This window comes from Anopheles nili, chromosome 2 (assembly GCF_943737925.1).
Source record: "Anopheles nili chromosome 2, idAnoNiliSN_F5_01, whole genome shotgun sequence".
Lineage (NCBI taxonomy): Eukaryota > Metazoa > Arthropoda > Insecta > Diptera > Culicidae > Anopheles > Anopheles nili.
The window spans coordinates 19,952,232-19,967,704 of NC_071291.1; the positions used below are offsets into that span (position 1 = coordinate 19,952,232).

The window sequence follows — 15,473 nt, forward strand, 5'->3', positions numbered from 1 at the left end:
TAAAACACTTTGGAAAATGGATCAATTATGCTTGAATTGGTGCGTAAGAAAAGAGCACGACCTTTTAAAATTTTACGCCTTTTTCGACTAATTTCTTCGGTTTACTTCGTTAATTAATTTATTATGATAAAATCTATCTTACTCTAAATTAAACAAATTGTATATTTTTCACTGCTGTTAAATAGACAACATTCTCATTTTACTGCTTGCGATTTTTTTGTAAACCGTTTGTAGCTAGTATAAATACCGTTGAGACAGGAGAAAAAAATCATGCAATTAGCGAACGAGTCAAGAGTCATTAAACTACCAGCCTGCCGTGGCCCAAGTCTTCTAACTTCTTTTGCATCAAATAAAATGTGGCCGCTCTTTCACGTGTTCTGGCTTGATTTAGGGTTTTATCTTACTCTGTCGTTTACAGCCAACGGTGAAAGTACAATCGAGGCCAGTTTCCGACGAATCGAATGTTTCACCAACAGACACTAATCCGAAAGATGCATCTAGACTTCTCCGCCCACCAAATGACTGGTTGAAATGATTCGCAGAGCCCAAGAGGGCAGGAAAAACCACACATTACATGTGACAGTGGGACATACAAACGCTTATTACATGATACCGAAACAATGCGCTTACGCAAACCGCTGCACCGCTTATCGCCAGATTATGCCGCTAAATATTGACCGAGACGAGATAATCCACCGCGGATCGCAATTACCATCCCACGCGGCCCGGCAAAGGGTCGAAAAAAAGGGGTTGCAAGTGAAGGGTTGCGTGCCCAGGGCACGCGCTCTAGCAACGTTACAAATCTAAAAGGGACACCACACCAGACGGCAATAATTACAACCCAGACAAACAATGCTCAAATTACGACCATAAAGCATTAAAATGTGTGTCACAACATTGAGTGTTTGCCAGCGGCTAATATGTACCGCCAGCCTGCTCGAGAGGAACGATTCTTCGGAGAACTTGCAGTACTTGATGGGACGTGATTCATCTGCGAGTGGCAGGAGATTCAAACACATGCCTGTGTTGGGTCAAATTTCTTCCAAGAAACTTGTTTTCGCCACATAAACCTCGGGGCCGAACTATGAGCTCGCGAATCGACGAAAGATCGCGAATTTTTTTTCGCTTCTCAAGCTTACAAATGGCCTTCATTTAAAACTTTCACATAGATGGAAAGCAGTGGTGACTTAGAGAAAGGATGCTTCGGAGCATGAGAATAGTCTATGGTTCGGTTTTGCTTCGAAAGTTAGCAAACATGTCTCTGAAGAGCTTCTGTTTTACCTTGACAGATTGTTTTACGATCAAAGAACAAAAACTTATCATAGGTTTAGAAAGACAGACTTCTTGTGCTTATAAACACAATAAAGATTAAAGATTATTCTTGAATTTGATTTGAAATTCGAAAACAATTCATAAAACCCACCTCCAAAGCCCCGTCCATGCAGTGGTTTTTATTAGTCAATTGATAGGCGCATGATTTTATCGGTGCCTAAAAACCAACCACTTTCGATAGCTGCCTGCCAATGTGCAAAGCATATCACCCAACACATGTCGAAGGGCAGCCACTATTGATAGCGACTTTTAATGACACCACAGGAAACGCTTCCAAACGCTTCGCATTCACCTCTCCGAAAAGAAGAAAGCTCGTAAAGATAGCCGATAACAGCACGACGGAGCGAGACACACATAAAATCAAGGATTCTGTCCCGAGCAAACGTTGACGCATCGGTCAAGGGGGTTTCCGATGTCGCACACCACGCCGTAGGGCGTTAGATATCCGCCCTGGAGGGTTGAATATTATTTAAGACCCAGGCGCCCCCATCGGACGGATGAAAGCAAAACGGGACTGCTCCAGATACGCTGCCAAGATGCCCCGCATGGTTCAGTAACGGTTTTCGAACGGCTAATCGGCCAATTTACATTGGTAATTAACTCGTACGATAAATCCGAAGCCACGGGTCACTCCATCGGAAACGGACGGATGCCCGTTAAACATGCACTTTCCACGGGTTCGTCGTTCGAGCGATCAAGCGCAGAAGTCACCAGAAGCGCTCAAAGAAGAAAGCCACGTGGGGATGCCGAGACTGGCCGCGCAACATCCCGCAATCAATAGGACGATGAATTTTAAGCGACCGCATTATGATGGCTTTTCGTATTCGTAAAGCGGATGCCAGTCGGAGGCGCCCGGACCGTCCGAGGCCGCGTTGGTTTGGCGTTCTGGAAATGTGAGAATCACACGGCTTCCCGCGGTGCAATCAGAAACGAAAACCCTTCCCGTAATGGGGCGGATCGTTTAGGTGATAATGAATGATATTTTGGGGCGGGCATCAAATCAAACTGATCGCTGGTCTAAAGCGTGGGGTTGAATCAGCTACTCAAAGGGAGAACCGAGTAACCCGAGCAACGGGCTGGACGGCTTGAATGAGAGCTCCATCGTGAGAAGTGGTCTCGATCGAGAAAGGAAATTCGTATGCAAATTCACCCCAAGCCGAGAAGCAGCTTGAGCAAACAATCGTCAAGGAAATCGTTTCTGGAGGCGGTTGGGATTAGAACACTGCGCGATGGGCCTTAAGCAACGCGAGAAGTTCGGCAGATAATCAATCCCAAATTTAACGTCCGCGTTCTGGAGACGTTATCGTCATATTACGCATGATAAGAATCGTTGGGGGACTTTTGAACTTGTAATGGTCTGAGTCATAGCCTTCCTGCTGGGTTTTAAAACGCCCATTAACCATGTGTTCACGCCAATCACCGACCAACCACCGTGTGATAATGTTTATCTCGTCCTGACAGCATTAAAACAGTTCATAAAAATGAGGCGCCAAATAGAACCACCCTGGTGATCGATCGATATGGTAGCAATAAATCTGTTTGTCAGATGCAATAAACACCATGTAGCTGATTAGCAAAGGGAATAGCGATGGACGATAATGCGCTGAGTTATTATCAAAATTGACCGTAGCAAATTGAAAGTCCATTAAATGCACTGCGCTATTCCAGCGAAGATGACTCTTCTGCGCAATAGGACGAAATGTACATACATTGAGAAGGTTCTTTTTCTTCCCTGTACCACCCACTGTAGGAGAGCTCCCAGGAGAGTTCGAGGGACATTCCACCCTTGAAAAACTCACCCTTCAAAGAAGCGGAAAAGTCCCTGCTACCACCCAAGACCGGTGGCGGCAAATCGCTGACCAGTTTTACGCACGACCAAAACCGCAAATTGATTCGCAATTTCGCATCCCTAAAGGGCCCCGGGAAGCCCATCGAGATTTCCGATTACCATTCGTTCGGCTCGGTTGGCCATCCTGCTTCAGGATCGCTTTCGGGCGGTCTCGATTTCGGCACGATAAGAACGATGCACTTACGCGTTGCGTAATGCGCATCCTTGCCCGTCACGTCACAGGAAACGCGTGTGCTTGCGTGCGAACGCACCGGAAAGGGCCATCGGTTCGATGGTCAATTGTTTTTCATCTTTTTTTTTGTTGTGTGTGGGTTTTCCACGAAAAACCGACCACCCGCCGGCCGAGACCGTTTCCTTCCGTTCGCCGCGTGAACCGTCGGTCCAGATTCGGTCAGGTTTTTCTTCTGCGTACTATCAACGTGTCCACGAACCGTCGGATAAAGTTCGATGACCACCGGGAAACGCGTGACCAGCTTCGGTGGGTGGAAAATGCGTTGAAATGCGTCGTTTTCTTCGATGACCAGACGAGCATTCACGCATGCCGGTGGAATTTCGTGCTGCGTGCTCACCATCGTGCCTTTTGTACGGTACAGGGAAAAGAGGAAAAACGGTGAACGGAAGTGTGGCCGCGTGACCAAACCTCCTGGTGAGGCCAGCGCCACCAAACGCACGGTCGCACATGATTGACGGCCCGTTGACAGGCATGGTTCCGTCGGTGGCCGCTATTTGTGCCGCCGGGGAGAATGACAAATTTGCCAGACGGGTATAAATATGACTAGCAGTACAAATATGGCCCTGCAAAGTGGATACGTTCGTGGGTGGAACGTGGAACAGGCGTGCAGATGACGGGACGCGTACGAGCGAAGACGAATTGCATGGGAATGTACGTTGAAGAGTGCGCTACTGAGGGAAAAATTTAAGCAAAAACTGCACCACGACGACAACACGCACTGGTTCTTCAAACTATTCGTGCTACAAAGAGATTTGGGTTTCGATGAGATAAAAATCGAATAGACTTTTACCAGAAAACAACCAAAATTCACCCTCTTTCCGTTGCCGGCTGCAATAAAGCGAACAAACAATCTCATTTTTCATCGAGCAGGGAAAATGGGGCGTTATCAGGGAAAAATACCTTAAAACTCCCTGACGACTGACGGCAGATATCGAATGTGGCAAATGATCCCAAAAATCAAAACCAGATTTTCGGTTTGCATTTCCCCTGTGTTGTTGTTTCTCTATTTTTATCTTCTCCCCTCTAGCGTGTGGTTTTTAGCTAATATTCGCTAACTGACGCCGCCGCTTTTCATGCGCTCGACTTTTTGTTTCCGCTTTCCCATGCTTCATCGCTAATCGGACGTCAAAATCTCTCCGTCGCCCAAAAACGACCCGCACCAGACCAGCTGGCCAGATGCGCTCGGGTGCAGTTGCAGGATGCATTTCTCGGCTGCATCTGGGATGTTGCGATTTTGGAGTCTCGCCTCGCGATGGTAAACGGACACCGGGATGGTTTTTTTTGTGGCCTCCTCGCAGCCATCACATTTCCGTAAATGTTTGTCTAAAGTTACCTTACGCCCCGTGAGACCACACCGCGGTCGATGTTCTTTTGTTAATTTGCCCTCGCGCGTAACGCCGATATGATGCACCTTTGCTGTTTCGATTCGATTTGCGAGTCCCGCATCGGTTTTGTAGCTGTAATCTGAGAGTATTCTCTTTTCGATCGGCCCAAAACGACCGTTTTGGACCCGCTCCATTTCTCTTCTGGGCACATTTGTAGCTCGAGGTGGTTTTTCATTTGACCACTCTGGGTGCTTTGGCTTTAGAGCATCGCGATCACCTTTCTCATTCCGCAAGGTGTGACCAATGCTGGAGATGCGCTTCTCGGAAGCCGTCATCTTCGCGCTGGACCACCATCATCAGCATCATCATCATCGTTATTAGGGCTGTTCCATGCATCCGTGCAAGTTAGTGGAGCGTATGATTAAATTTCACTTTGATCTACTGTGAAATGCTGCAAGCTAGCCCAAAAGGCCAACGAAGAGGGTGCAAACCAGGCTGCAGAGTGTGTTTTATGGGGTGCGATACGCGTCCAATGCGCTCGATCAATCGATCGGTGAAAATGACGATCACCGTTTCGGTTTCGCGCGAAGGCTCAAACTCCTTTCGCTCTAATGTGCAGTTTAGGTGCGGTATTAGCGTGGTCCAAATTACACCCTTTTTGCCTAACCTGCTTAATTATAAAGCACCCGTAAATGGCTACCATTTTGCAGGAGAAAAATAGAAAGGAACCTATTGACTTTCCTCCTCGTAGGTGGTCTGCGCGAGGAGGGCGAAATAAAATCGAATGAAATACAGAGCGCGTCCTTCAGCCGATTGTTTCGCTGCGCGGGAACAAATAAACATATCTTTTTTCTTAAACTCCGTCAACCCATCATTAAAGCGCTCGATGGAGGCTAAGATCAGTGGCGCATTCGAATACCAACCGTAGAATCCCGTTAACGAAAAGGCGGGATTCTCCCGTCGTGGGATTCTCTTGAAATATTTTCCCGAAACGATCATAAAACTGATCGTCACCGGGCACCCGGGGTGAACGACTCGCTTGGCTTATCTTCCCGAATCCCGCGGCCAAAGACGTACGCAAAATCGGCCAGATCCTTTCGCTCGATTACGTCACGAGCGCAGGAACGCAACGAGCGCGCTGTCAATCGCGGAAAAACCGGTCGCGATTTTGATCGCACCTCATCGTGGTCCGGATGGATCGCGTTCTTAAGCTTGATCGCTGCCACTGGCCACCGTGGGTGCGATTGATGAGGAACGCGATGAAAGTGAATTATAGCTGCGGGGCTGGGGGTTATTATTTTTTCCCTCCGAAGGCGGCGAGTCGCGAATATTTAACCTGATGAGTGATGAATCGCTTAATGGCTCATTGGAATTGCGATCGCAGATAAACGCCATATCATCCATTCCTATGGGCTGTACGGGCCGTCAAAATCCAAACCGTGACCGTGAGTAGGCGAATTGTGATTTATATGTTTAAATCAATCGCCTTGTTTCAGCACGTATCGATCGTTCACGTGTTCGGGACCGTTAATGTGAGTTTTTTCAACACCCATGCCATCGAAAAGGTGTCCGATTAGACCACGAAACAACACACGAAAGAAGCATTCAAAGACTCGTCCAAACTTTGCGAAAACACTTAACGCAAACAAACTGCACAGAAAAAGCAAACGTACCCATTTAACGAAACCACGTGCTCGGTTATTTGTGGGTTAATGTGCGACAGTGATTATTTTCCTTTTTCACCCCAGTAGGGCGCAAAAGTGCATCCAGTGCTTGGTTCAGGCGTCGTGCTCGTCTGGCTCTTCTCCGTCAGCATGTGTCGGGACTGGCCGAGATGTGGACCGGCTGTTCGAAAGCGTGAACGAAAGCAACGCTCACCCCATGCTGGCGACGGCCGACGAGTTGGATAATAATATTTCATAAAGAATATGATAGCAATCCGACCGTTACTGGGAGGAAAACCTCCGTGTGTACGCCTGCAGTTGCCGTTGGTAACGCGTCCAATGGCGACGACTCCATTTGCAACATTGTAACCCGAAGGGGCGAGCTTGTGGGCCCATTTTCTGGGCAGTCTTGGGCGGCTACATGATCCGAAGAGAAGTCCAACTAGTGCCAGGTGCTTGCGAGGTGTGATTTGGGAGCATCCAAGCCTTTGAGACGTTCGACAAACACCTTCCGGAGCCATCCTCAGAATACACTAAGGCGTCCGGAGGTGTCAAGTTTGGTCTCACGAAGTGTAACTTTATGCAGATGAACTCGGGCTCTGAAGCTCCCTACGGGTGATCGTGCGAAGAACTCTACGACCGGTTGGACGTGCGAATAAATGTGCCTCCCTTCGATCACCTGCTTGGGAAGGGCTTTTAGCCCACCACGCGGTAGCGAACCAGATTCACCGAGACGTCCGGCACGCTTCAAGCGATCAATAACTGTCAAATTAGTTACTGATTTTACGTGGGACAATCGGGTTTTACGACGGGAGTAATTAAAACTGTACGTCCTCTACCGGGACCGGATGCATTTGAAAAGCGCGGGCTTGAAATCAGGTCTAAATGAACCGCCACACCAGTCGCTGAGGATCCCCAAATATGGCACCACAGGAAATTAACTGTTTCGATCAATTAATAACCATTCGAGCGATCGCTGATCAATCGCACGGTGTGGATGAATGAAAAATGAACGAGGTTCCCATTTTTCCGGCCCGTTCGGATCACTTTAGAATGCAATCAGGCCATGGCTAATGCAGGTGTGCTGTTTCACCGGACTAATGAGCGCTAATGGTGCAAGCGTGCCTTTTAACTGCACCTGCTAAAGGTCATGAAGCTGTTGGCAAGAAAGAACCAATATCACTTTCAGCAACAAAGTTGCCACCGGGTCTTGATCGCTTCCGGAAAGTGCTTCGCGTGTGTTTGCGATTTCCCATGGATCGCCTTCGGAAAGCGAACGTTTGACCAACATGAGCCCCGACAGAGGGCAATTCGTTTGTCTCGTAAATATTCGCTTTGCGTTGCTCCTCCAGAAGACATAGCCTCCCTGTTGACTCGATCTTCTCTGCATCGATTTTCTGCTTTGGATTGAGACATTACAGTCCGTTCGAGAGCCGCCTTTTGCATCGATGCGCACGATTACACGAGCCATGTCGCTGCGTTATCCGAATGACTTCATTACGGTCACTTCTTGCGAACTCGGTAGCATGATGTTTAACGACTACTCGTTTAACAGAACGATGGACGAGTTTTCTGAATGCGGGACTGGTTCTGCAGCCTTCAGAGAATGAGCTCTGACGAAGTCCATCGAAGAAAGCCCATGCAAATGTGACTTCCCAGTCGCCTGTGTCCATTGTCTGACTCCATTGCAGTCGGCTTTTCTCAAACCTCCTCACTGCTGATCCTGATTCAATCCCGTTCCCGTCCTCGATCGCACTCCGACTTCCGATCGAGCCGGTTTTTGCGATGGAATTTAAATCGATCCCCCGAATGATTCCCCGAACACGGACGTCCACCGAGACTCGTCGATGGTTATGATTTTATAAATTACAAAGCCCCCTTCATCGGACGGGCATTTCACTTTCCTCCCCACTATCCAACAGGGCATCTCCGGTCAGCTGGCCAGTGGAACTCGATCTTCGCCTCGATCGACTTGTGAATGAATGCACCCAAACGCTCAGAACGAAAGCACGCGAGTCTTTGGCTCGATTCCGTTGCCGAGATGCAGCCGTCGTGTGTTTATTTATGTAGGGTTTTTTTTTCTCCTTCTTCTCTTCGTCATCCCTATCACCCTTTCAACTCCCAAGGCTGTCTCCAGTCCTGAGGAACTCGCCGCCAGCCAAGACGACAGGTTCCGAAACCATCAGGTTTCAGCTGTCGGTTGCGCGTTTTGAAAATAGTTTTGCCGGTTCCAAACCCTTTTTTTGTTTCGTTGCGTGCCAGTGCGCCCGTGTGTGCGTGCATTTTTCCTCTTCGTCTTTGTCTTTAAGCTTCAAACTCCCTTTCCCAACAGGCCCGAAGGGGCTTTGCGCAAATGTTTTCCATCACCACCACCGCCACCGAGGTGTATATCATTTTTCTCATGCATTCGGGCACCACCGGCGCTTAGTTTAGGATCACTCTGCCCGATGGATCGCTAATGGGGTGGCATTTGTTATCGGATTAGGTCGCGTCATAATCCAACCACCGTCGAGAACTCGCTTTTTTATCTCTCGCGCTCGTTATTCAACCCAGTTGGATCTTGCAAAACACAATCACCAGAAAAAGAACACTTTCTCCAACGAGCGAAAGGCAACAGGCTTATGTCGTGACTACGAGACGCACTCAAGGCGAAGTTGCTCGCCCTCCTAAAGAAGTATGACCTCATGGGTCCCTCACAAGAGTTCACACATTATGCAGATGCATCCAGCCAGTAGACCACACACCGAAAAAAAAGGTCTTCCAGAGATCGAATCCCATTTAGCCTCGCCGAAAAACGAGACCCAATCCACTCCCTTGCCCTCAAAAGGGAGTGCGCATTTCACTACGAGCCCTTTCCATGGCGTTGACGGAGCGCTTTGTTTGAGAATCAAGCAAAACCCTTCACTTCATTGACACTTCTAGCGTTGAAAGTGTCACCTTACGCGCCCTTCTTGAGAGTGGTTTTGTTTCCTTACTCACACACGGGCACGCACACCCTCGATTCTTTGACCGTATCATCTGCGTCATCTCTTAGGTTTTCCATGGGTTGCATCGGAATATTCTCGGGTTTCTTCGAACACAGAAAACAACAAATTTCACCCAAGAACTATTATCACCTAACACACGACCATTGGACCGCCTGTATATTGCTGCTGGCAGCCGTTAGCAGCACTATCCATTACATCTAATCGTGCCACACGAAGCAGCATTCTACTATCGACCCTGTCAGCATCTTAATCGTTCGCTTGAAACGAAAACCTCACGATAATAAGACAACTATAGCATGCGGTCAACCGGTGGCGATTAAGACGATTTTCCATCGCCCCCCCAAAACGTCCAAAAAACAACTTTACGAGCTGCAAGGAGTCCCCAGGGCCCAGCTTTTGCGAGACACGATCGTAAATCAATCGAAATCTATTGACCTGTTCGTGCACATCTCTCCCGAATAAGGGGGGTTTTCGAAAATTAACCCCCTCTTGAGCCCTCGATCGATCGAAACCCGGATCCTGTGCATTTCGTCAGGCAGCTGGCTGGTCCTATAAAAGCCCTTTGGGCGTGCATTCCACCCAGCAGACCTGGAGAGTTTTACCACCTGCAGGGCAATTCGCATAATTAGGAGCACCATGAGAAAGCCAACCTCACGAACAGGGCGTGCTGCCACCCTACTACTGAGGAAAGATGGTTTGATTTCCCATTAACATCAGCCCTTCCATCTGGCTCGCTGGGGGAGCGAGACATTAAAAATCGATACCGTATCCGTGTGGCATTTTTCAAGCCCCCAGTGTACTACTTTTGAGCGCTCGTAAGCCCCCATTGCTTTGGGGATGCTGCATAGGGACGTGCATAGGTGAAAGAGATGGGAAATTTCGACACTAAAATTATGTCCATTTGGGCGGGAGACAACGTGTCTGTTTTCGAGGAATGAATTATGCATCCATTATTCATTCCCCAGCGGAACATTTAAGCGTTACGCGTGGCTTAATTGAGGCTAAAATACTGCCCCAAATCGTGGATGGTTTCAGTTACTAACTGCATAAAATAAAATCACAAAAACCCTCCCCAAAGCGCCACTGCAACTCGTCGACTGCAGGTGCATTTATCAGCCATTGAGTGGGTGACTATTTCACGGTTTTAAGGTCTCAAAACGCAACGTCATAAAACGAACATTAAACTTAATGGTGCAAATAAACCACGGAGCATGTTTCGTCTACCGTGAACCAGACAAACCGGGCATTATGCGAAACGAGCTGGTGGAGGCGATCACTTGCCAGCCTAGTGACATCTGACCCAGCCATTCGGTGCGTCTAGGGGGCACGTCTAAATAAGAGTCGAAAGGAAAGCCAAAAAAAAAACACACCCAAAATGCTAATAAGACCACCCCTCGGACGCACACGAATGTCGCCAATCAGGCTTTGGTTTGCGTACGGAGAGGCCATTGACCGCTGGCGCACTTACGCCGGTGCTTGACCGAAGTGATCAGGGGTCGAATGAACCACCCCATATCCCTTTGGGAATGTGGGTCACTGGTGGTGGTGCGCAGGGCGGCTCTAGGTTCTTCTGTTCCGTGAGCCGCGTTCGCGTTCGCTCGATTGGTAAATTATACGGAAGTCATAAATCAGCACCGTCTGGGGCAGGGTGGCCATAACCGGAAGGGCCAGCAGGTGGGTGGGTGCAGCAAAACATAGCAACAGTATCAACAGTATCAACAAAAAAAACGTACGCCATCGAAATCAGACTAGAAGAGACGCCAGATGAGCGTATCATAGCGGTGGAGCAAATTTAGCTCCCGAATGGGGTGGCTGTAATCAATGGCGGGAGAAATTCAAGAGATACCGTGGAAGATGGCCTTTAATGTCGGGAAACTCTTAATATAGGGTGAACAATCAGGTTTATTTGCATGGCAACAAGATTATTTAGATAGACATTTAATTCGAGTGCTCTATCTGTCAGTGGAAGAATCCTTTTTTCTACCAAAAGAAGCATGAATTTCGTAATTTAAAGAATAATCAGTTTACATCCTCCAGGATATCTATTTTTAACCTATCAAAAACAATCTCTCAATATGCCACCAACCCTCAAAAAGCTGCTTTGATCGAAGAAGGCATTGAATTGGCGTCACAACGGCTACTATGATCCTTCGTCACGATCATCAAACAGATCTTTTTCATTTATCTCCTAGCCCTCTCAATTGCATCGCGCATGCAACATGATGCAACACCCCGGTGTCATCCTATGCATCTCGATCGTTCCGGAATCCCAAAAGATCCGCTTCACGCCTCATCAACGAGTGCGTCACATCCCGCAAAACCCCATGACGACTAAACCAACGAACGAATCGCGACCCTTCGCCAGGGTAGAGGTGGCAAAAAAAACCCACCCCTGACGAGACTCGCACATGCGTCTGGATGCATATTTGTGGAGCAAACAAGCGGTGGATGCGCATGGTGAAACTGGCAAACCCAAACAAAACCCACCCCACTGTGGTGCAAATGTGCAGCCGGCTGTAAGGGTGGTAGCATACGCAAGGAAAAAGTGCAACGCGTGAAAAACGGAAGCTCCTGTAACGAGCGAGAGGACACGTAGGGTGGTGAGGGTTCGGAATGGAACGGGGGTGGTGTGAATGGGAGGTGTGAAAAACAAACACACAGACACGCGTTGTGTGGAGCGAGAAGGAAGACTTCTGTTTGCATCGGGCTCGGTTGCAATAACGTCGGCGATGCAACTGACCTACCGCAACATTTTTTCGCGTGCACATTTTGCAATGCCATCGGACACCTCTCTACCGTTGGGAAGTTACCGATTGTCACTTCCCGACGGATGGTGTTCCGGCTCGAACTTCAGGATCTTGGAACGAGATCTTCAGCTAGGATCTTCGTGGGACTGTTCAAGAACGCAGGAAAATGCATCCCGTCGCAGGCATTCGGATTTCCATTAAGCCTGGAGAGCTGTCTTCAGAGGACTGCTACTGAGGGAGTTCAACACCACTTTTTGCTACTGAAAACATGCTGAGCATGCGTTATATCGCAAGGGTTTCAATTCCCGACGATGAGTCAAACTGACAGCATGAGCTGGCAGTGTGCAAAAAAAATCCCCTTCAGTGTGCATAAAATCTGCATACATTCCGGCAGACTAATGGGAGAAGTTCGCCAAAACACCGACCCGCAACCGTGGAAAGCGGCTCAAGAAGAATTTCGCAAAAAGCAGCTATCTTTTGAGCCGCCCAATTAACATTGCTTAGCGGCCGCGGGGACAACGGTTAATTTTTGTTTTCGAGCATTTTCTTCGCAAAAAAAAAAACACAAAAGATCGTTTGCTGGTGGCTTTGTAAAACCGACGCATTTTGCGTTCGGTTGTGCTCTATGACTAAAAGGTCGATGACTTTCTCCAGCAAACGAGGAGGATCTGCTTCTGCTTGTGTCCTGCGCCCAACGGGATTTATTTAATTTGTATTCGATAATTTTAGCACATCGTGCTCGTTTCGGTTGCGCGTGGGTTAGGATTTAAATAAGCGTTTCGACTCTCAGATGAGCTCGAACCTGTTTTTTTATCGTTACAGGTGAACGGAATGTAGGCTCACCCTCTCTAATGTCGATTCGTCACCTCAAAATGAAGGCACCCATCTCGCCAACAGCCCCAGAGAGATAGAGTTTCTCGAGCCCAGCGGGACGCTCCAATCGAAGTCGGTTCCAATTTGACAAACCGACAGCATGGCGGTTCCATCACACCATCCGTGTCCCGCAAAGGGACACCCTTCATAACGGTGGAGGGGCAATTTTTGCTCCACACCCCGAATTCTCACCTTTCCGGCGTCGATCAATTATCGCGTCAAGCGTTCGACGTCGTTCCGCCATCGCGATCCCGGTTGACAGCGGGATGCAATAATCCACCCTGGAAGTCACCGGGCGAAAGGCCCTTTTCTCACCACCCTCAGGGTGGTTGGTCTTATCGCAACGGGACAAATCTCAACCCCTTTCGACCGTTGGGGGTGTGAAATGGTCGGTGCATTTTCTCACCAAACAACCCAAGCCCTAAAGGTGTTCGATGTGTCGGTGGAGTACCTGGCCCTTCGGATGCACCACGGGGTTTCCCGAGCCTGAAACGGTAAACGCTGGCACGCCCGGGAAATGCTCTACGATCGACTGCAGGAGATCGAATTAGAAGGGCGAGCTCGGCGATAACTGCAACGCAAACATACGGCTGCCAAATGGGGCCAAACATCTCGAAAGGGCCACAGTTTTTGGGGTGTGGTGCAACGCTCAAGGTCCCGGCGTGTGCAACGCGTGTGGTTTAGTGAAAGTTTCCCGGAAAAGGGTGCTCAAGAACGCGAGAACGCCACCAGGCCGAAAGGCATCCATCCCCTTCGGAATCCAATAAATCAAAACGGTTCCGAACCGGACGCCGGTTTCTCGTCAAGGCCGAACAGTTTTACAACCACACCGGAGCATCAGCGCTGTGTGGCTCAAATCGAGAGGAATTTGTACCATTTCGATGGGGCATAAATATGAAGGGTGAAAAACAACACGTCATAAAAGCCCGCCAACATCGTGTCGATCTCGCTGGGTGCGCTGCAACCCGGCTGGCATCTAATTGATAACGTCCAAAAGGGGACCATAAATCACACCGACCGAGCCTTGAGAGAGCATGGGGTAGGTTTCACGACTCCAGGAAAAACCTCCGATTCAGAATCGAGCAAACAAACCCACGAAGAATAGAACCTGCTCGTTTGTCGAGTTTACGCCGGTTTGACGAAGAAAGACGTACGAATTCACTTGCTAACAAGCGATCTTGCGATCATCCTGTACGTCCAGTCTAATTCGGTGCACCACCAGCTCATGATTTGGCTCTAATTTGTGCGCAAACGGTACATGTCAATCATCGGTTAGACGACGAAATTTGGGGTGCTTTAATTCGCACACCTGCATTGGCTATTTTCGTTATTAGACGCATCGCGTGATCGCGGCAAGGATCGTCCCGAGTTTATCGCACATTTGCCGGGAGGTGGCTAATTTTCAGCACGTTTGGAAATGCGTTTCCGCGAACCGGTCAAACTCTTTTTGCTTCAGTCCAGCGGAGTTTGTTCTCACCGCGATGTTGGGCTCCTGGTTTTGGGACAAAACAGCAACGAGCGTCCAGAGCCTCCCCGATTTCACAGGCAGGTGAAAATGAGGCACAGTTAGCAAGGGTGTAGAAATTAACAACTCCCGCCACTGCACGCCGGCTCGTGTCTCGAGTTCAATGGTTTCCGTGCGTGTTTGTTCCTTCCGAGGGTGAGTCGTTGTAGACCACAACTACCTTTACCTCAACAGGAGCAGGTTCTGAGATTTCAATGCATGATCGTTCAAAGATCCGCTGCTAGGTGGCAGTTTCCATGACACCAGAATATATCATAATAGCACGATCGTATTCTGACTAGTAGCTCGTGTCTGTTTGGTTTTTAAGGTTGTTTTCGGTAGATACGCATCTCTTATGATCTTCTTCGTTTGCAGACTTCCCAAAAAGTAGCTCAGCCATCGAAACCGGGTGACAATTATCGCTAGCATCTCGCTAACTGGTGCAGTTTAGCAAAACGGCCGGCTCAATTAAGCGATCGTCAGGCCCAGAATGTTGCTTCTTCCTCTGTTCGTTGAACTTTCTCTTCTTCCACAAGCAGAAGAGGTAGCATAAAACATCCACGTCCTGCGATACGTCATCCGCGATTAAAAGTCATTCGCATTAATAAGCGAATTTAGAAACAAAACATGAAAATATTTCACCAGCAAGCTAATAGCCCCTAGCGCATCAGCTTCGAGGATCTTAAACGTCTCCGTCTTTCGCTCTTTTTCTCTATCTTTCTCTATCACACGCGCACGCTTCTGGAAGATCGATCGATGGCAGGAACCCGTTTGGCATCTCCGGTTTCTAGCATGATTTTGGGATTTGCCTGCTAAATCAACATTTCGTCGGCAAAAAAACGATCGTCTTATGAAGAACCGTAGCTCACGCATTAGAAAACACGCCTCTCTGTTCGCTTGATCACATCATCCCACATGATCGCGATCGTGAAACGGTACGCAAAAGCGCCCTCAACTCAA

At 48.5% G+C, this 15,473-nt stretch overlaps 1 protein-coding gene across 1 annotated transcript in view; it reads right to left on the reverse strand.

Annotated features, from left to right (window-relative positions):
* Positions 1-15,473, reverse strand: part of LOC128720401 (uncharacterized) — a 46,111-nt gene that overhangs the window by 29,701 nt on the left and 937 nt on the right. The gene's annotated exons all lie outside the window — the stretch shown is intronic.